This window comes from Heloderma suspectum, chromosome 8 (assembly GCF_057233095.1).
Source record: "Heloderma suspectum isolate Gila_16-S chromosome 8, 16-S_ref, whole genome shotgun sequence".
Taxonomy (NCBI): Eukaryota; Metazoa; Chordata; class Lepidosauria; order Squamata; family Helodermatidae; genus Heloderma; species Heloderma suspectum.
Window position 1 is genome coordinate 7194229 of NC_139465.1, and position 22928 is coordinate 7217156.

The 22928-nt window shown below is 41.4% G+C and overlaps 1 long non-coding RNA gene across 1 annotated transcript; it reads right to left on the reverse strand.

Moving 5' to 3' along the window:
• On the reverse strand, positions 1-22554 carry LOC146338822 (uncharacterized). The gene is made up of 6 exons (XR_014784716.1): positions 22506-22554; positions 10223-10426; positions 8361-8526; positions 6274-6402; positions 4156-4248; positions 1-1693 (listed from the first exon to the last, which is right to left on the reverse strand). It is a non-coding gene; the product is annotated as an uncharacterized LOC146338822 (long non-coding RNA).
• Positions 22555-22928: the final 374 nt, after the last annotated feature.

Genomic DNA, 22928 nt, shown 5'->3' on the forward strand with positions numbered 1-22928 from the left:
ACTGTAGCTGGAAGTGTTTTTAATGTTGTGTTTTAATGCTGTGTTTTTAATATTGCTGAGAGATGTTATTATATTCAGTGGTATATAAATACCACAGATAAGAAAGAAATGATAGATTAGATAGATAGACAGACAGACAGACAGACAGACAGACAGACAACCTTCTCAAGTGGGGCATCTCCCTGGGTAGTGGTTTCAGGAGGGTTTTTGGCATCCTCCAACTGGCTTTTACCCCCACAAACACTAGGGCCAGTGATAGGATCCACCTCCTTTTCTGAGGTCTCATTCAGTTCCAGGGCAATCTTGCCAGGAAGGTGCCACTTTAAGACCTGTGCAGGGCTGCCAAAGACATTTTTCTGCCTGAGGCAAAGGAACAGACAGTGCCCCCATTCAAAGTACAGGAGCCAACCAGACTGGCATTTGAATCTTACTTGAACAGTGGCAATCGGAGAGCAGCTTCCACTGCTCTTGAGGGCAGCAGGTGAGCTCAGGGGGCTCAAAGCAAGCTCTACCCTGCTGCCCCTGTATGCCTCCCAGCACCTGCCACCAGAAGTGGCTGCCTCACTTGCCTCATGGTAGGGCTGGCCCAGGATTGTCCATTCCCCAATGAACAGACAGAGCCTGGAAGGGGTGATCTGACCCTGGAAGCATGAAAGCCCAGTCCACTCTTGGACTCTGTTGGAGCAAGTTGCTCACTTCGAGGTTTCCTTGCCACCTTGACCCATCCTGCTTTCTGGGTTCGTTATCAAGATCAGAGGAGGACAGGGCAGGGTAGAGCCTCCCATGGTTATGCCTAGGGAAGTCTGGATTTTGTGAAATCCATCCCAAGTGTGTTTCATGGATTGTGTGGTGTCATTCATTCTGACATCCATTCACAGACAGATTCAATTTTTTTCCATTATGTAGAAAAATACGTCAATCATGCTGTAAGCGGGTTCAGAACAATTTACGTAATTTCCACTAGTACGTAACATTTAGCACATTGTCCCCCATTCCATCCAACTTTCCCCCACATATATTTTCCAGGATCCCATATATCTCACCAGAAATATTTTCTGGTGAGATATACGCGTATTTTCCTATGAATAACTTGCTGTGCATTTTGGGAATGTTAAAAAAAGATATATCCAAAAGTCCACAGACTCCACACAGCTGGCCTGCAGCAGATTCTGCAGGTCGGACTCTTCGAAATCTGAACTCATTTTAGTCCATCTTGAATTTCTCCAGCATCCCTTGTTATGCCCCCTACCCAGAGAATTCATTGAATGCCATTTGAATGTATGAATAGGGTATATTGTAGTAATGGCAAATGACCATTAACAACCTCCATCTATCTTGCTTCTTGTGGCAAGGATCATAAATGGAATTCTGATCTCAGAAATAAGTTAGGATAGAAGACCTTCAGTGACTCTATCCAAACCTGCAGTCTTGATTCAGATGATTCCAAACAGAGCTAGGAAATTAAAGGGAAAGCAGGGGGAAGGGGAACTGACTTTTTAATTTTCCTGATTTCTGGCTTTCATCAAATTGACCCATCAGCATCCATAAATGGAAATCAAACCTGTGGAATTGCCTTGTTACATAGGTTGATTGCTGCAGACTTTCACATCACCTATATAGCACATTAGCTGTAACGCGATCTGGGTAATCAGGTGACGAGCAGACCTCAGAAGGCTTGGACATGTGACTCCATCTGTTTTAAAAGCAAAAAAATAAAGTGAAACCTTTCATTGGACATAAGATCTCCTCAAAGAGATTTGGGTTCTTTAAAAAAAAAAAATTAAAATGTCACAGAAATTGCCACTCTGATATGATGTTGATTTCTCTTTCTTGCTGCAAATGATACAGAACATTCCAGGAGTTGACATGAACATTTTGCCCAGACAAAATTTGACCCAAGGCGTGTTGGAGGTGATGAACACCTGTGTGCAAGCACCAAATGCTATCATTAATGGCAGGACAGAAGAAGGTTTAGTGAACAGTTACTGCATCACTTCTAAAAAGTTCACATTTACACACGGACAATGTTATGTTTTACACATCTTATTAGTACTGGACCAAAATGTTGATAGGGCAAAAGTTTGGCCTGAATTTGTGGGACTAGTATCAGCAGCAAAAGGAGGGTGACTCCATTCCTCCCCATTTCTGCATTTGCAAGGTATGTGGGCCAAATTTTGAGAGGCAGGGAGACCCAGTGGCATTCCTCTTTGGTTCCTTGCTGCAACCACCCAGCATTTTTAATTCCTCAGAATACCGTGGAATAATCCATGTGTAGCATGTAAGATTGCTGCAAAAGTGTTTGCACTATGATCCCTTATTGCCTAGGATTCCCATGTAATTTGCATAGGGAGTATTGCCTCAATTTAAATGGGCTTCATAAGTCCTTAGTGACACCAGAAAATCCGGTTGGCTACATAATGACATGAGATCACATGAACATAAGAAGAGCCCTGCTGGATCAGACCAAGGGTCCATCTAGTTCAGCATTCTGTTCACACCATGACCAACCAGCTGTTGACAGGAGACCCACAAGCATGAGTGCAACAGCACCCTCCCGCCCATGCCTATGTACACCCTCCCGGCAAATGGTGTACATAGGCATACTGCCTCTGATACTGGAGGTAGCATGCAGCCATCAGGACTAAACGTAAAGGTAAAGGTGTCCCCAACCAGTCATGCCGACTCTAGGGTGCGGTGCTCATCCCCATTTCTAAGCCGAAGAGCCAGCGCTGTCCGAAGACGCTTCCGTGGTCATGTGGCTGGCATGACTGAACACCGAGGTGCATGGAACACTGTTACCTTTCCCGCCGAAGCGGTACCTATTTATCTACTTGCAATTTCTTGCTTTCGAACTGCTAGGTTGGCAGAAGCTGGGACTGAAGACGGGAGCTCGCTCCGTCACGCAGCACTCGGGTCTTGAACTGCTGTCCTGCCGACCTTCCGGTCTGCAGTTCAGCGTCTTAGCCACTAAGCCACCGCAGGACTAGTAGTCATCAATAGCCTTCTCCTCCAGGAATTTGTCCAGTCCCCTTTTAAAGCCATCGAAATTGCTGGCCATCATCACATCTTGTGGTAGGAAGTTCCATGGATCATCTATGCACTGTGTGAAGAAGTCCTTCCTTTTATCTGTCCTGAATCTCTCATCATCACATCCACTACTTGATTTCTGACTGGATGGTATGAAGAAAAAAAAAAAAAGGCCACTAAAGCAGTGGAGGAAAAACTGCTGTGAACAATAGGATTAAAGGGGGTTGGGGACTGAAATGCTGCTCCCATGCTGAAAACAATGCTGGGGAACTTTCGATTGAATTCTCATATGCAGTCATGGTAATCTTCCTGGCGGCCAATTGTTCTACCCCAGTGCAATTTCACCTATGACATCAATCCATTTTAACAGCAGTCCTGTTAGTCATATCAGGTCTCTGACATCAATATAGGTTGTAAAACAACAGTTTTATTATCCTAGGAGGAGCTGAGCAGGAAATATCATTGGCACAAATACAACATCTATAGCCTGCCCAAGAAGCAATGGGGTTGATACGTTTGTTCAAGGAGGCCTCATGGTCGTGCAGCCACCACCCACGTTCCGTAGCCCATCCAACCAACAGACTGATGGAAGCCAAGCAGAGTAGCGATCGTTGTGTTGACAGCTTTATGGTCTCCCTCGCTAGGCTATTTTTGAAGAACCACATTATCTCAGTGATGTGAACAGATCTTCCCATATGGCGATCATGTCACTGTTATTTGCAAAGAAAGAGGTAGCCCTGTTCTAAGTATTTTTATTTATTTATTTTCATTGTCAGTTCATCCCTTTAGAGACATGCTTGTTACATCCTTGAATGGATAGGAGCACATTTGAAAGGAGATCCTTCCTGAACCCTCAACATGTGAAGTGAAAGGGAAAAGTGAAGACGAATGGACGACTTCCCTAGGTCAGCATACCAAAGGGAGAAGGCAGGCACTCTTCTAGGTTCCATCTAGAGTTAGGAGAATATGTCATTTGTACTTTCTCCTGCTTCTTTCTTTCTTTCTTTCTTTCTTTCTTTCTTTTTCTTTTCATTTTTTTCAGTCTTGAGGTCTGCCTCATCCACATATATATTTTGCGAATTCTAGTAAATTCTTATAAAAAATGAACTGCACGAAATTCTCACCCACCTGAAACAGCCGGAAGCAATAGGTGTAGCTATGCCCCACATGGAGAGGACCATGCTGTAACTGACTGTCATATAGCTGTTAAGGATGAGGAATCTGTCAGAAAAAAGGAGGTGGTGACCCTAATTAAGCACTAAAATAGTTGTGTATCCAGGGATTCACACCAGGACTTTGAAGAGCAAAACACTCAAAGCGCTGGATTGATGAATCTGTCCATTTCAGTTTCTCCCACATTTCAATGTTTCTAATCTCCATTTCTTTTGGTCCTTAATATGGGGAACCTTCTGAGTTTGGGTTGCTTTTTTATTAAAACCAAACAGAAACAAAATTTTCATCCATGCTTAATTCCATAATATTTTTCAAAGGTCAAGAGGGAATGACCTTGTTGCCAGCCTCACAACACCTGTTCACCACCTGTCCGAGACTCCGATCTGGGGATGTCAGAGGAATCCATCTGGGGGATGAAGCTCACCAACTTTAGTCAGCTCGGCCCCCCAGACTTCGGCTCACTTTCCTGCAAGCTGGCCCAACTTGATATGCATTGAATCAGGGCAGCTCATGGATTTCTGATTTTTAAAAAATATGTGTAAAGCAATTTGCACAAATTACGGCCGCATGTTGTGCAAATTACACAAACTGCAGCTGCAATTGGTGAAAATTGCTCCTCCCCCCCCCCATTCCTGGATTTTGGGAACAAACCCCCAGCTCGGTTTGCAAATGCAAGCCAAGTCAGGGGTTCAGCAAGAATCTGTCAGGCTCCAAAAGGGCTGGATTTCCTGGGGATAGGCATCCCTACTCAGACCCTTGGAGTTTTAGAGCATTCAGGAACTGAAAGTAAGACTGGTTCAGTACTTGTCTTTGGTCTAAGATTTTTTAGGGATGGCTGTTGCAGGAAAATCCTGTTCACTTTTGGCTTGACAGTTCCCCATGGCAGCCTGACTTGGCGAACATTTGCAAGCTGAGCAGCAGCCTTGTTTAAATCCACGAGGCTTGATTTGCACAAAATGGCAGGGATAAATAGTGCAATTTGCACAAAATTGCAGGGGTAAATGACTAAGCTGGGCAAGCCCAGGCATCTGCAACCAGGGGGACATGCTGGTGGAAACTTGTTGAGCTCTACCTCCAACCAGATTCTTCCAACATTCCTACTAAGATTAGGAGACCTTGTGCATAGAAGTGGCTGAACAATGCAGACTGAATCCAGAAAGTGAAGGTCTGGAAAACTTAGTTGAGCTCATAAACAGATAGTTCCCCTAGCTAAGGGGGACTATCTGTTTATACAAACTTTTTGCACCTCTGCCTTGTATTTAGGTTCTTGGGCAAATTTGTTTTCTTTAAGTCTTACCAGTTTGCCCTCTGGGAAATGGCTGTTTTGTGAATTGCTACATCCACCATGCAGCCATTTTTTGAATGGAAAAGCCATCTCCATGGCAACCATTTTGTGAAAGTGCCCACAATACCCTATCAACATTTCAAATGTGCCCACTGATCCAAAAAGGCTGGGGACCCCTGATTTAAGCAGATGCTTCAACCCAGGAACTACAAGGGACATCTGTGCACCCCCATCCCTGAACAAGCAATGTGATGTGTGAGACTGGGATAGGAAAAACAAATCCCATTCACAGCCATCCATTACCTTTGGCATTTATTTCTTAATGAAGGAGAGTTGAATGGAATGTGCCCCCACTGTGTTCAATTTCTGATTGGTTACAAAATAAATGCTGCCAAATGGCACATCCAGAAATGTCACATGATGACTTCAGGTGGGGGTCCCATTTTTTTCTTTTCTTTCCCAGTCTTCCACCCACCCAAACCTTGACATCTCTAGCCCTGCCTGGAACCTACCACTTCAACCTGCAGTGACACGTTCAGAGGTATTGAGTGATATAGTCACACACATACTGTGCTGGAGTTTCAGTGTTAGCCCTCCCTCCCTCCCTCTCTCACTCGCTCTATTAACACTGAAACTCTTATCTTTGACTTGCTTAATTTCCATCAGCATGGGACCCTTTAGTCTCAGTGGTATGGTCTAGGAATACTACAAGATCCTTCTGAATGTGTAACTCAGTGCTGCTAAGATGTGTTGGGTGCAACGTAATCAGACAGAAAATATGGGCTCACCTGAACTTGGAGCCATCTAAATCACATGCTACTTTGAATCACATTCAGAAAACCAGCCTTGTAAATGCTGCACAATTTTCTTTTCAATCCATGTCAGCTACTGTAACTTCTGTGAAAACTCCAGTGACCCTGGAATTAAAACCAATACAATCAGCATATTACTAAATACCATTGGGGAATTCTGAGCTGGAGTGTAAAATCCAGAAGCATTAAAGGATTTACTACTTGGCTCTGCAAAGGAGCACAAACTTCTGTATTGCTAGGGCCGTCTTTAATTTCCAAACACCTTGGTTTCCAATCTTCATGGCTACATGGTAAAAACCTGTGAAAAGAAAACATTACAAGCAGCAAACAGCATAAATGAATCAAACATCTTATTACCAAGGAGGTGAAATGGATTCTTGTGGAAAATTCATTTCCATCCCCACCGTCCCCTTTTGTTTGTTCCAAGTCCCACCCATGGCTGGCTCCTTTGTAATAATGCTTTCAATGGTTTGCTTGAGAAGCCAGCAAAGCCAGAGATTGTTGGGGCAGTGGGGAGAGCGGGGAGTGGGGGTGGGAGAGAGAGAGAGGGAGAGAGAGAGAGAGAGAGAGAAAAGACTCCTGGTGAGAATGAGGCACAGGAGCATTGGTAACCTCAAAGCTGGATTACTGCAATGAACTTTATGTGGGGCTGCCCTTAGGTTGATGTAGAATTCCACAGTCAGCCTGCCAACGGGACCAGCTTATCACCAGCATACTGCAACTATGCTGAGGGAACTGCACGGCTGCCTGTATGCTGCTGGCCCAGGTTTGAGCAGGTTTGGTTTTTTGTTTACAAGGCCCTAAACAACTCCAGACCAAGAAAGTTAAGAGATCACCTGACGCCCTCCCTGTTCGTTTAGTTGCTGAGATCATCAGGAAATACCCTCCTGGTGGTCCCCAAGATTTTGGAGGTCCGGTCCATGATGGTTTGGAATAGGGCCTTCAGTATCATAACACCCACTCTCTGGAACTCCCTAAAACTCCAAAACAGGCAGGTGCCAAGCCTTCTGGGTATTCAGTGCATACTAAAAACATACTTTTTTTCCCCAATAGCCATTCCCAGGAAGATAACATTGACTTCTGTACACAGTAATAATATACAGTATTTTAATTATGATCTTATACTATATTTTTGTGCAATGCTTAGAAATTTGTTTTAATGTAAGCAATTCATAAGTATCATAAAATAAAATAAATAAATAAAGGCAGGGCAAGACAACACAAAATGCCTTCTTCATACCCTCCAGCTTTTCACAGGTGACTATATGGACATGCCTGTAGTTGCAGTTACCCCTGTTGGTAAGGCAAAGATCATTGCCTTACTGGAAAGTCCCAGGGCAGTTGACTCAGAAGGCAGTCACATTGAGTTCCATGGGCTTACTCTCAGGTAAGTCTGTATTTTAGCCATAGCCTTCCTCTCATCATTACTGAAGGCTCTATTCTGCATGCTGGCTTCTTTACAGTGTGTGTGTGAGGGGTTGGCGGGAGGTAGATCTCCAGATTTTTGGACTTCAAATCCCAGTACCCCCTGCCAGCATAGCCAGTGGTCAGGAATTCTGGGACTTCAAGTCCAGAAGATTTGGAGGAGATCTAGTTTCTGCCCACCCCTGGTTTATAGCACAATCCTATATGTATGTTTAGTAAATTACATTTGTTCAGTGGGGCTTACTTTCAGGAAAGTATGCATTGGATGGCAGCTTTCACCTTGAAATGGTCTGTGCTCTGCTAATTTAAAAGTTAAAGAGTGTGAGTTGTGCATTAATAATAATAATAATAATAATAATAATAATAAAACATCCTGGTGATGGGAGTGGTATGTATGTATGTATGTATTTATATACTGCCCAATAGCCAAAGCTCTCTGGGTGGTTCACAAAAATGTAAACCACAGAGTGCAGCATAAAACAATATAAAAGATGAAAGCTCAAAACCACAATATAACAGTAGAACCAGAATAGAACTTAGTAGCAATGCAGAGATTTAAAATGCAGATTTAAAACACCAGAGCTAAAAGATTAGGAAGTTAAAATGCTAAAATACTGGGAGAATAAAAAGGACTTCACCTGGTGCCGGAAGGAGTACAACGTAGGTGCCAGGTGAACCTCTCTAGGGAGCTCATTCCACAGCCAAAAAGGCTCTCTTCCTGGTAGAAGGAGCCCTGAGGATGGGTCCGGGTAAGAATGCAGGATTTGTAGACACCATGGATTGGATCCTGGTCATGGGATGGTCCTAATTATGGGATTGGAATGGAGAATTTCTAGAGACCATGAGTTGAATCCTAAGCTGCTTGTCCATTCAATAAGCTAGGAGGTGATTTCCCTGACCCCCCCCATCAGAATCCCCCCACACTACATCCCACCCCATTCCCAAGCCATGATGCAGCTATGGCTGGACTTTGGAGCCAAAGTCCAGGGCCTTGAGATAACCAACCAAGGAGAAGCAGGTGTTGAGGGCAGCAGGGCCATGGAAGCAAACTCCGTTTTATTCCTGTAGTCATGATGGCGCTATGATGCAAGTGAGTTAAAAATGCAAAAATGTGCATGCTCCGAGCATTTTGTTTTGTTTTAAATCGGAGTTGGCAAACAGTTTTGTTGTTGTTCTAATATATCAGGAATGCAGAAGAGGTTGTAAAGCATGGAGGGGAGCAAAGTTAGGGGGGCAAAGAGAAATATCAGTTGTGTGTTTCACAATGGAAGTAATACACGTGGTCTCCTAACCACCCCCCTCCTCTAAAACCATTGAGTCTAAAACTACCTAGCTGCACCAGCACTATTCCCAAGGGCTCTCCAACTCCCAGAAACAGATTAGGGGGTGGGGCACAGGGGGCGCAGAGGGAAGTAGGATCCAAGCCAATGTGTTTGCACCAGTGGCTCAAAAATACAAGAACTCACACCTACGACCGTATTACAACAGCGGCATGAAAGTTAATACCATTTGGTCACCGTGTGATGGCAGATATCCTAATGAGGCCATTTGGTGCTGGGAGAGTGCTGCTCCTTTGGGGGTATGCCATCGTGTTATGTTCGTGAAAAGCAATAAGCCCTTACTGATCCCATCTCTTTAGAGTTTCTCTCTGGGAAGGTGAAAGAAACGCATAGAATCTCAGCTGTCTTCTCGGACGGCTCAACAGACTGGGCTGTAGCAGCCATCCAACACTTGTTGTTCCTTAGACCAATTGGCAGAAAAAAGGGAGGCAGGTAAAAGGGGGTTTGCAAGCCACATTCCATCAAAGCAATATGGAAGTGTTTAAAGGAAAGCGCTGGCACACAGGAGGGTGGGGGGAGGTGGGCGGGGGCAGTCAAGATCTGAACTTTTAAATTACAGCCATTCCCGGCCTAACGATAAGTAAATAAACAGTTCACAGCTGCACGGACTAAACAGAGAAACACATCGATCTCTCGGAGGCGTGATTGCTGAGCAAGTAATTAAGTGTGAAATGTGAGCCCTCCATCATGTCAGGGTGAGACGGCTGGAGGTCTCCCACTGCAGAACAACCCCCCTCAGGATTAACCCTTTGGGCACCCTTGGGTGAATTTCAGAGCATCAGTCCAGAGAGACGAATGTTGGCATGCCATTAATAAGGGAGGGAAACATTTATATGCTGGAATGTTGAATTGGTAAGGAGCTGTGTGTTTTGTTTGAAATCATATCTGTTTTTAGCATTTCAAACACCCCTGGGGGCTAGTGTGGTGCTGTGTCGAAGAGAAATTAGGAAGCCCATGATTCAAGTTATGCTTTTGCCTTTTACTCACCAGGCGAACTTGGTCCAATCACCCTTGCAATCTGGGGATAATAATATTACCTGCCTTGCAGGATTGTTGTAAGACTATATCTTAATAGTACATATGAAGCACTTTGAATATTCAAAAGCTATTCAAAACACTATCATCATCATCTGCAGTCTGTTTTTTAAGGCTTAACTTACTTTTGACGTGCTGGAAAGGTAGTACACCAGGGAGTATATCAGCTGTGACCCTTCATGACATCCTCTCTTTTTTTGGATGTGCAGGGAGTTTTAAATGTACAGGAACATTCAAGCCTGCAATCCCTGATTGATTCTGAAGTGATACCATCCCAGCATGTTTTACCCTGAGATATTTCTGATCGTGTAGTTTGCTCTGTTTGGTAACTGGAAAAAAAAGCATTACAGTGATCAGAGAAGTTCCTGCCAAAACATATCCATGATTATTCAGCTCACACATTACATTTGGCCAAGTGAACTCCTTTAAAAAAAGGTAATATATGAAGCAGCCCTCAAGTGCCGTTGTCTCTGGGGTGGAATCCATCAGCTATTTAACAGCTCACAACAATTCACCACTGCAGGTCAGGCTCTCATGGAAAATGTCCTTGCCAGCTGTAGGTGTCAGGAAAATCAGGTTGGTCAAATTTAATTACCCCAATTCCTGGAATTTGGTTGGGAGAAAAGATTAACGCCAATCGCCCTTTTCAAAGGAATGTTAAATTGGTGTATGACCTCAAAGTAGCACCAAGCCACTTAATCTGATGTTCAGCTTTCGGTTAGCATTTATGGTTGTGTTGGCAAGGCATGAGTGAATGAATGAATGCATTTAAACAAAAACACTGTGAAATGAAGCATTTCAGATCATAACTTTGGAGAGGGATTTAAATTAACAGACCAGGAATATTAAAGGATATGTCAAACTACACACACATTTCAAGGCATAAATAATGTCCGAGCTATAGCCATACCCTGTTGCAGGCACTGTGGAAATTCTTGCAGAAATGTATGGAAGTAGGATGGGACAGAGATGGAATTGGTTTAAAGCGATTGCCTGCCAGTTTTAGTATCTGGAGAGGGGTGAAAGCCTGAAAGAAAGCAGTTACCATGAGTGAAGAATTCTCAGGATGAAGCACTGACACTCAGAAAGAAAGATAAACCCTCCACACATTGTCTGATTCCTTGTGGGTAAGTTTTATTACGCCTATTCTATTATATTCTATTAATGAGAAATGTTTTAAACAACAATAGCAGCAACAAATGTGAAAGCCAAAGTAGTCCAGTGGACAGAACTAGTCGTGCTACTGAAATTTTCAAACATAAGAAGAGCACTGCTGGATCAGGCCAAGTTGGGTCCATCTGTTCCAATATACTGTTTCCACTTGTGGTCGGCCAGATCTTTCCAGGAAGCCCACCCAGCAGGATATGAAAGCAACAGTGCTCCTCTGCTTGCTGGCCCCAGAAATTGGTATTCATAGGTACACTCCTCCTGAACATGGATGTTCTATATAGCTATCATCATTCCTTCTATTTCTGACATTCAGCAGTGAGGGCCAATCCTTATGTAGCCTAAATGGCACCAACCAGGCATGAGAGAGGGGTATCAGCAGGCCTGGGAGAACCCCAAGGTTCGCAGATATAAGAGAGAGAGGGAGAGGGAGAGAGAGAGAGAGAGAGACCTAAGGCAAGGGGGACCCCCCAAATCAGCCCAATGAGGACTGAGCAGGCTCAGTTGTCAAAGAATGTAGGTTGACATTGGGGCAGGAGGATGAAAAACTGACTGGGATGGGGAATTGATTGGAGTATTGTGGAGAAAGCCATGCCCATCATCACAACTTGCAGTTTGTTGTGACGATGTATTGAGGATTCCATTTTGGGAGTGAAATCTCAATGGATTTTTCTGATTCAGCCCTGGCAGATTTTGTTCTCTTTCCTCCTGCTGATATTGACTCAATCTGTAGTGAGTCGCTTCAATATACAGATTTTTTAATGGCTGCAATTTGTACAAATTTGATCTTTTGGGGGTGGAGGGGGGATCTTGAAATTTACACAAATGAGGTCATATATATATATATATATATATATGCGATCATGTGCAAGTGCACATGATCGCAAGTCCACCTGTCCACTATGTAGCTCCGCAGAGGCATATTCCCCTCTTTAAAATATCCTTGTCAGTTTCTTCCTCTCTACATACATACTACTTCATTTAGCCCAGCAGTCCATATTCTGTTCTTGTCAATGAATTTGTAAATTTCATCCTCACTTTTAGGATATTGACAAGAGGGGAATATACCTCTGTGGGGCTACATAGCACATGGGCAGATTTGCAGTCATGTGCACTTGTGCATGATTGCCAATATATAATTACTACCCAGTTGTGCAAATTTAAACTTTCCCCCCACCAAAGCCCCAATTTGTGCAAATTACCATTTGTGCAAATTGTGGGATTCCCCACCCCCACCCCATGTGCAAAACATTTCCAGAATCGGGAGAAGAATCTCCTATAATCCACCACCACTTACCAGAATGGAAACATTACAGAATCCCATCGGGCTTAAACAGAACTGAATTCCCAGCACATCCCTACTTGTGGTAACCTGTTCCACTGTGTGATATGAATGGTTTTCTTTTCTCTATCCCAAATCTATTGCCAATCAATTTTATTTGGTGATCCCAAGTTATAATATATTTAGAGAGAGTCGGGAAGGAAATTTTTCTCTATCCACTTTGTCCACACCATTCATAAATGTTACAGATCCCCATTATGTCCCATTTTGTCTTATTTTCCTGAAGTGAAAATCCCCAACATTTTAGGCTTTTGTCAAAGAAACATCCAAACCGCTCTACCCAAGCCAGAACTCCATTTGAATGCTGTGGTTCTGGCACTTCTGAATCGTCCCTCTGAAATTCTGGCAGCCCCAGCAACATTCGCCATGCTTTCAACAAATCCAACATGTGTTTAAAATGTCTCCCTACATTTTTCTCATCAAGAACCATCAACACATCAAGAGTTTTCACAAAATATTTGCATTCCTTTTCGATTTTAACATTTTCTAGCCAAGCCAGCTGCATTCTCTTTATATTTTTTTACCCTTTCACAATGAACCATCTCACCAAATGCCTCCAACTGATAGCATGCAGCCCAGTGCAAAATATATTACATGTATATATCAGTGCAGATATATATCATGGCCCAACTTATATAACATGACCCAACCCTTGATGTGAAGCAACTTAACATGGCACAACTCTTAACATAGCACAATTTAACATGGCACAATTCTTGACATGGCACAGCTCTTCTTCACAGTATGGCACAACCCTAGACATGACATAACTTAACATGGCACAACTCTTGACATGACACAACTCTCTCTCTCTCTCTCTCTCTCTCATCACAACTCTTATATCATGGCACAACTTTTGTGCCCATGGCACAAAATGTATACAATGGCACAACTCTTTCTGCTACCTTAAGACTACAGAAACCATGATGCAGCATACTCTGAGGTGTGGTGTGTTGTTGTTTTTTAAGGTCTACAGAAGAGGCGGGAAACTTTGGGAGAGCTGGGAGCCCTTTTTACTCCCTCGACTCCCCCCATGGGCCACAGTTTGTGAATTTTTTAAAACGTTAGCAAAAAAAAGGCATCTGGAGCATTCAAAACATTAAAAAGCTCAAATCTAGCTTGTTTGGAAGCTAACTTTGAACCTTTTAGGGCTCTGTAGCAGCTATGGAGCCCTAACAGGGTCAAATTTAGCTTACAGACAAGCTACTTATCACCTTTTCGGTGCTCCATACTATTCTGGATGCCATTTTTTTTCATTAAAAGATTTTTTAAAAGCTTTTGAGGGGTGGTGAGGGCTGCACTGAGAGTGATGGGGGCCACATGGTCCCCACCCCTGTTCTACAGTGTTGTGGAATATATGTAAGGATGGTGCATCTGTCAATGTTGGTTTCTCTCACTTTCTCAGTTTTCCAGTTTTACGTCTGGTTCATCCCAAACTTTGAACATTTTTTCCAGTCTTCAGTTCAACATGAGCAATGAGATTCTATTTTAAACAGTTTCCATGGACATTTGTATGCATTTTGTGCCCATTTCTCTCACAGCATGCTTTTGTACACAATTTTGCCTAATATACACATTTTGCAAGCAATTTTCCTAATATAATGCATTTTTGAAATATGTTTTCATGATTATATGCATTTTTGTATTAATATCCCCTAATATATGCATTTCTGTACACATTTTTTTGATCAGAGAACTCTTACTGCATTTGCAAAATCTAGAGATGTGCATATTTTGAAGGATAACTGAGTTTGATATTGGTTCGAAAGTGCAAAATTAGGTCTAGGTTCACGTCAAAATGCAAACCGGATGAATTTGCCCCCATTTCTAAATAAATTGCCCAATAGAGAACAAGGTAGTACATTCAAACAGCTTGCCCAGTGGAGAGACTTAAGCAACTTCCACAATGTGACTAGCAGAGGGAGTCTTACCATGGTAGTCATATTCTATTATTTTACCTTTATCCAGGTGGGTAAGCACATCTGCATTTACTTGCGGGGGGGGGGGGAGTAAATCAAAGCCAGTGTTGTTCTTTCAATATATCTATTGATATTTTCCTGGCATTCTGAAAATCCCAGGGTACAGTCTGAAGGCACATGAGGCAGTCACCTTCCTGAAGTTAAGCAGGTCTGGAGACTGCCTGGGAACCACATGTGGCCACCTTGAGTTCCATGATGGAAGAACGGTGGGATATACATGTAATAAATAAATAAATAAAATTTAAGAAATGTCTCTAGATACATAGAAACATAGGAAGCTGCCTTGTGCTGAGTCAAGCCATGGGTCCATTTAGCTCAGTACTGTCAGCACTGACCAGTACAAACTCTCTGGTGTTTCAGGAAGGAATTTTTCCAGCCCTACCTGGAGACACTAGAGATTGACCCTGGGACCTTCTGCATGCAAAGCAGGGGCTCTACCACTGAGCTACAGCCCCACTCCATGAATACCAGAACCCAATGGAAATATCCAAGGAAAATGGAAGTGGCTGGAGGTTCACAGGAATACAGGAAACTGCCTTATACTGAGTATCCTTGGTCTATCTAGCCCAGTATTGTTGACACAATTGGCAGCAACTCTGCAGGGTTTCAAACAGGATTTCTTCCAGCCCTGCCTGGAGATGCCAGAGAATTAACCTGGGACCTTCTCCATGCAAAGCAGGGGTTCTACCACAAAGCCACACACCCCCACCTTTAAAATATTCTCACCTTCTTAGCTTACACCAAATTAGGGGTCCTAGATGATCATTTGACTTGCAGCATGAATGTTGGGGTACAGGCAGAGAACCATAAGTAATGGTCCCCAGATTTCACTTAGGGGTCCAAATTTAATCATGGGTAAATGACTTTAGAACCGATCATAAAGGGTTGTACCCAGTCCCTTGGGCAAAAAAGAATTTTCATTCCATTTACCCAAGCTCTTTGAAACATCTGCAAATTCTTCCACTTATTAATAACAAAATCTTACTGTAGGCAAAGATTCTGAAAAAAAAGTAAAAAGAAAATAAATAATTGCAGTTGGACTATAAAGGGCAATGGCACAACGGAAAGTGTGTTTGCTTTCATTGGCCTGGAAGTGATTCAGGAGCAAAAGCGTGATCAGAAACACATTGAATGTAACTGATATTTGGGGCTAACAAGAAATGCACTAAAGATAGTATGTATTAATTTGTTATTTTTACAATAGGCTAAATAATAGGGCCATTATAATCATCATCATCATCATCCCCTGGTCCTAAATATTTATGCCCATCATTCCCTACTGTCCATATTTTCATATGGCCCAAGTATTATCAGTTCACTTCAAAAGTGGGTCATAATATGTCATATTAGGGAAGCTCTTGGCAAACCTTCGTCTAACAATTTATCCTGTGATGGTATAATCATAGGCAGTGCTGGCCCAAGACATTTTGCTGCCTGAAGCAAAGGACAAGAAGCTGCCTCCTCCCATGTACAAAAGCAGCTGGACTGGCAGTTGAACCTTTCTTCAACAACTGACAATGGGAGAATATCCTCCACCACATCTGAAGGCAGCAGGCCAGGCTAGGGCATACCACATGGCCCACCACTCTCTCCTCCGGTACCTTGCTGCCACCTTCCAGCATCTGCTGCCTGAGGCAATTGCCTCACTCTGCCTAATGGTCGGAGGGGTCTTATAGGCCATTTAGTACAACCTCTTGCTCAATGCAGGAGATCCAAAATGAAATGGCTGTCCAGCCTTTGCTTGAACACCTCCACCGAGGGAGAGCCTGCCACCCCTTAAGTGATTGGTTCCACTGTCACACTGCTCTTACCTTGAAGACGCTTTTCTCGTAACATTCAACTGAAATCTACGCTCCTGCAACTTAAGCCCATTAGACCTAGTCCTGCCCACTGAGGCAGCAGACAGTCTTTTCCTCTCTTCAAGGGGAACAGCCCTTTAGGTTTTTGATGTTCAGGCAATCAGTAATGAATCTGTGCTATCAAAATAGATGGGTTTCCCTAGCGGGTTCCAAATTATAATGGGTATTTACTTATGTATTTATTTACGACATTTCTATACTTGTCCAGGTGGCTCTTGAGCATAACACAATAAAACATACCTCTAAAACTTTGCACAATGAAATATAATAAAGACACAGAAATTGCAGCATATGTTTATTTTAAAAAATAATTAATGAAAGCTGAGATAATGCAGTAGCTAAGAGTTGGAGCTGGGAGCTGCCCAGGAAGTCCCTTGTGTGAATCTTACTTTGACTCCAATTTTGGTAGGTGGCTGTGTGTGAACTTTTTTTTTTTTTTAAGCCAAAAGAGCTCTCCATCTGCAATATGGGGAAGGCAGTTTTAAAAGCTATTGAAATAAGGTTGGCTTAAATATACAAGGAATATACAAGGTTGGCTTAAATATACAAGTTGCCTTACAAGGAGGGATGCACAGATTTTGACTGGTTTGTCCATCTAGCTCAGTATTGTTGGGTCTGAATGGTAGCAGATCTCCCAGGGGATCTGGTAGTGGAGGGTCTCTCCCATCACCTGCTATGTTATCTATACTTATAATTGGTGATGCTGGAGATATACCTGGGATTTTGTGCATGTAAAGCACATACTCTGGCACTGAGCTATGGCCCCTCCCAAGGACACTGGATCAGACCCTGAAAAATAAGGCTTCCTTCACTGGCCAACCAGATACCTCTGGGAAGCTCAGAAGCAAGGCATAAAGGGTGCTGCACCTCAAATCTTTCATCTTGAGAACTGAACTGCATTTCAGAGAGGTTCTTGGAGGCTGCATTCCAGCAGTGGGCAGGGCTGAGGACAAAAGGGGGCTGGGTCAAAGGCAAAAGGTGGCAGGCCCGAAATACAAAAAAAACCCAAACTCTACCTATTTTAGCTTAAAGCTCTTACTGCCAGAAACTAAGCCTTAGGAGAGAAATTTCAACCTTTTAGTATGGAGACTGGGGAACTGTGCAAAGCCAGGGAACCACCACATGATCGGTGGGGGCTGGGGGAATGGACCATGACCATCTGAGGGATGGCTGGGTTGTTGTTGTTGTTGTTGTTGTTGTTGTTTTAAAAAATGTAAATCAGGACAGGAATGGGAATGCAATTTAACTCTTTCCTCCCCTGCTATGGGACCAATAGTGCAATTGGGGGATTTCCTCCCAAGGCAAATGCTAGTCTCAAAGGAAGGATTTTCCTCAGGATCTCAGCAGGGGAGCAAAGAGTTAATGCTCTAATCTGAATTGCCCACTCAGCTGATGCTATTTGCTGTTTTTTTAAAAAAACAAAACCCAAAACCTATATGTTTAATGGAAAGACGCCTGAGTTTGGCCCTAAGAAGTTAATGTTGGATAGAAACTCCACAGTCAATAGAATAATGCCACAGAAATGGAAGGCCTTGATTTAAAGTCAACCAAGTGCTTTGAAACAATACAAGTTTGAATGATTTGCACGTCCAACATAATTATCCCCACAAGACTCTTCAAATACACCGAACTTGGAATGCTGAGGCCGAGTTGCGAAATGTACACACTTGAACTTGAATAAAACGCTATGTTGAATTTGTTTGTTTTAATATTTAATAAACATAATAATATTTAATACTGGGTTCAAAGCAAGACAGGGTAGGTTTGGTTATATATGTTGGCATTTCTGCCTTATTTAGCTTGTTATTCCTAACTGTAACATCTGTGGTTTCAAACCTATCAGGTAATGGAAAGGTGAACCTGGTGAATGATGAACAATTTGGTAGGGATTTTTGGGACAGACAATGCCCTGGTTAACATTAACATAATCATTAACATAATCATTAACATTAACATAATTATGTTAACATTAACATAATCCAGGTTAGCAAACCTGGATTAGTTGGAGTGATTAATTGCAGATTAAGGTGCGGAGCTGAGCAGGTTTTATTTGAAATGCTCCATTATACATATGCATAACTGAAGATTAAAGGGGGGGGAGTACATTCACATCAAAAGAGAAGTTAAGAGTGAACCCTCCACTTCAAAATTATCTCTGGAAGTTGCATGCAGCACACAAGATTTAAATCCCCCTGGTTTAACTCTTTCCAGTGTAAAGAAGTACATGATGGATACATTTTATGTTCACATTTATATTTGCATATTGGTTCAGCATGGTGATAGAAAATATATTTTATGCTTATTATGTGAAACAAAAATTATGTTTCCTTTGTTTTAATATGATATGCAGGAGAAGTGTGTTACGCTTGCACTGGTATTTACATGAATATATATAAGTCCCTTTTTCAAAGGAACTTGCTTTCAAGAAAGAATGCCAAATTTGGGGACTTTTGTTTCTTCACCCATGCCCTGGCTGTTTCGTGTACATTTAGCCAAATTAAGAGTTCTCGAGAAATCAAAAGCTTACACATTTTTGAAAAAGTTTTTGTTCGTCTTAATAAAGGTATTGCCCAACTTTAGATTTCAGATTTTTTTTCCCAACATCAGTCAGCATGGTTATCTTTGTTTTTTATATATAGGATTTTGGTGTTGGTGCAAGTTTACTACTGAGCATATTTATGACATGGGTGAGTGTGCATAGGATTGGAGCTTTATTCAATTATTGTTGTGGTGCTGAAGTTATTTAAAAAGTGAGTGATGATTCCCATTCCCCCCCCCCCAAGGATCTATTTTATGTTGTGTTGCTCAGTACAATAGTAGTAATAGGAAATCAAATGAAAATTCTAGATTTTTTTGTTTTGTTTTACAAACTGTATCAATATTGCATGTAGTATTGGAATTCTAGTTGCGAATTAAAATAAAGTAAAATAAAGGAGTGTAACAATTTCATACTTAAGATGCTTCTTCAAGAAATAAATTATTTATTTAGTTGCTTGTTTGTATTTAATACATTGATTGATGTATTGATTTTGCTCACCTGTCTTCCAAAGTCTTGCAAAAGTAGAGGAAAGTGTAAATAAAATAAGCAGGAAAGACAGACTAATATATAATGGATGGCTTAAATCCACAATATGACCTTTCCTGTTAAAAATATGCTCAAAATGTAATATTAAACTTTAGACAAATACTTAGTTTCCTCAGTAAGAATCAAGATTAAAAAGTTCGTTGTTAAGCAGCTGGCAGACCAATTCTTGATAGAGATCCGTTCTTTGGTCTTTAAACCAGCTGGTATTGTGGATTACCTCCTATCTGAAATCCAAAGTTTCACACTTTCATTCAAAATCTAATTATGAAACACCATCACGTTTTAAAAATGGATAAAGAAATACAGCTTTAAATGGATCATTGGGGAGGGGGATAGGGGAATATGTCAAAATCAGCAGAAAAATAAAATAACTTCACTTGTGTTCAGTGTTGTGATTGATTAATTATGGTTTCCTTTCATTTTACTGTGCTAGGTATACTGGAAGTCCAAAGAAGGAACCACAGTAAATGGTTTTAATATTTGAAGCTACAAAGAACAGTAAGAACAATTCCTTGAATTGTTAAACGATGTGTTTTACAATAAATTAGTGTGTTAAATAGCTAATCAGGGATGATGAGGTTGACTCTGTTTTCAAGCAGTCGAGTTCTCAGATTCTTAAAAGTTTTCCCAGGTCTGTTCTGCAGAAGTAGCAATGCCCCCTAATGGATAAAGATGGAACTTCATGAGAACCAACTCAGCCCTATCCCTGATAAAGATCTCTACCTCGTCTTTAAATGCTTAAAAACAGATTTACAAAGCAATAGTTTATCTGGAAGAATAACAAAATGCTGAGGCGGAGGCTTGAAATATATTTGGGCTTCTTTCCTGCATGCCTGCACCTGAAATAGGATGACTCCTGAATGTTAGCAATAACAGAGTTGAATCCTAGTTGAATTCTGTGGCGTTCAGTATTGATCTGAAAATTCATATGCATTCATTTAGGAATTGTTTTAGCACTTTCAAAGCATTTTGGCAATACAGTAACCCTTCCTTGCCGGTGTGTTTAATCTTATCCAATCCCACACTAGTTTTTCACACCAATAAAACTCATTTAATATGATGAACATTTGCTCCCCAAATTAATAACACCAGTCCCATTGCATCAGAAGTACAAACTTTATAAGACTATATAACCCATGATGCAATGTGATCACAAGCAAAATACACACTTACAAGGGAGGTCAAGCATTTGCATTGCTTGAGGACTACAAACTCAAAGGGTCTGTAGTTGAGTGAAAATGGTTGTTTTAGAATACTGTCTATGGGCCAGTCCATACTGAGCAATTTCCCCCAACACTGAATGATGGAGGCACATACTAGTCTGGGCAAATTGCTAAGTAAATTTCCCATGGAAATCTGTGACTTCTGGCTGGGAAAATGGAATGGTTGCCAGAATTCTACCTATGCAGTGTATTAATTGCCCTCAATATCTCCTTTTGTTTGTTATTCTTGATTTTTGTAGCTTTATACATTTTATAAAACTTGTTAATAAAAGAATTCTTCCTCTTAATTTTACCCATCCCTTCCTTGAAATGAGTGTCATATGCACTTCTTCCTAGTCCATTTTTACCCACATGGATCCTGATGTGCTCTAATATCTCTTTCATGAGTGAATTCGATCATTCACTTCAATTGCGTGAGCCACCACACATGTGGAATGTGTGTGTGTTTGAATTAGAACTTCCGTACATACGATGGCCCTAATTCAAATAGAGTTACCATGCAATCCAACACATGTCTACTCAGCTGTAATGGAGTTTACTCCCCAGTAAGTGGGCTTAGATTTGCAGCCTTAACTGCATGCAAGTGTCAGAACTCAGAATAGAATTTAAGCTCTTCATGCTTAACCTGTGTGATTGATTGCAGCAGGACTTAAGCTCAACCCATTTTCTTTGGATTGGGCCCAGTGATCTTCTGGAGTAGAAGTGTTTATCTGTAGATTTTTAGAATGTGTCGCTGTCATGTATACTTCAGAAATCTTTCCAGAATTTGAGATTTCATTAGGTCAGCAAATGCCATCTTGACGTACTTCCCTCCCAACCTGTTACCTGTCACAGCTTCAGAAACAAGTCCTCTGGCACTTTGCAAAATAGCAACATATGAAAGGGCTTTTCATCTTCACCGAGCAAAATCTTCCTCTCTGGATCACATACAGTTTGCATTTGCAAAGGACATGGCTTAGTTATGCTTTCTCCAACTTTAAACAGAATAAAACCAAGACCCATATTTTTCCACATTGTCATATCACTAATGTTCTGTAAATCCTAGCAGCACAAGTCTTGTCATTAAAAATCTAGGTTTAAAGCAAATGCATTTATCTGTCTATTTGTCTATTGTATTAGACTTAATATAAATCCATAAATTAGAAAAAGAATAAAATAGACATCCTAGAATCAATAAGCGGATTTTTTTTTAAGCAGTAAGCTACAGTTTGGCAAAATACAAATGTAAAAATAACTACTTGAAGGAGGAAAATGGAGATAAAGCATTTGAGAAGGTAAAATAAAATGAAGCCATTTTTGTGATGAGTGACTTCTTTTAAGGGATGGCTTTTCTTTGTATCATTCAAAATATTTTTCAGTATTGTTGTAAGGCAGTCAACAACCTGAAAACTTGAAAAGCAAGGCAAATCAAAAATAGTTAGACATTCTACAGAAAGAGGTACTACTAAATATTGTATCTACTAATGAAACCTCAAATGAAGTTGTAATCTGAAAGGGGGAACGAGGGAGCTAGCAAGTTTTCCAAATAAGATATGTACTGTATTATAGGATAAATATGTTATAAAAACAGACATTATAGTAATTAGGGGAATGCAGACTTAGGAAGTAGCTAGCTTTCAGCTGCAACCAATATTGACCCAATGCAATTTCTTAATAGGGTGATAGATTACTGGGGTTTCTTCAGTAAGATTCCTAATACATTAGAAGTGAGAGGTCTTAGCTGGCAAAGCAAGGAAAGATAAAGTTCCAGTACCTACAGATTGAAGAGTCCACCTCTCTCCCAAGCCAGTCTCCTCTTGTCTGCCCGTCTCCCTTCCCTTAAGTTTTTTTTTAAAAAAGGAAGCATGTCTCAAACACAGCTTCAGAAATATCCCATCAGGAAGTTGGCAACATCTCCAACTAAACAACCATTGAAGGAAACACAACAAATTCATGAAGGTCACTCATTTTCCTGAGGTCAATTTGGAACAGAGAATTGTACCGAAAATATTAAAGAAACGATGCGCAAATATGCCGGACATGTCAGTGGAAGAGAACCCCCCCCCCTTCTTTTTCCTGGCCTGAAAGGCACTAAAATTAAATGAAATTGCACTTCATAAAAGACCAGAGCAATTTTCCATGAATCTAAACCAACCCATACTCCTAAAACATTTACACAGCAATTTGGAATTTGCTT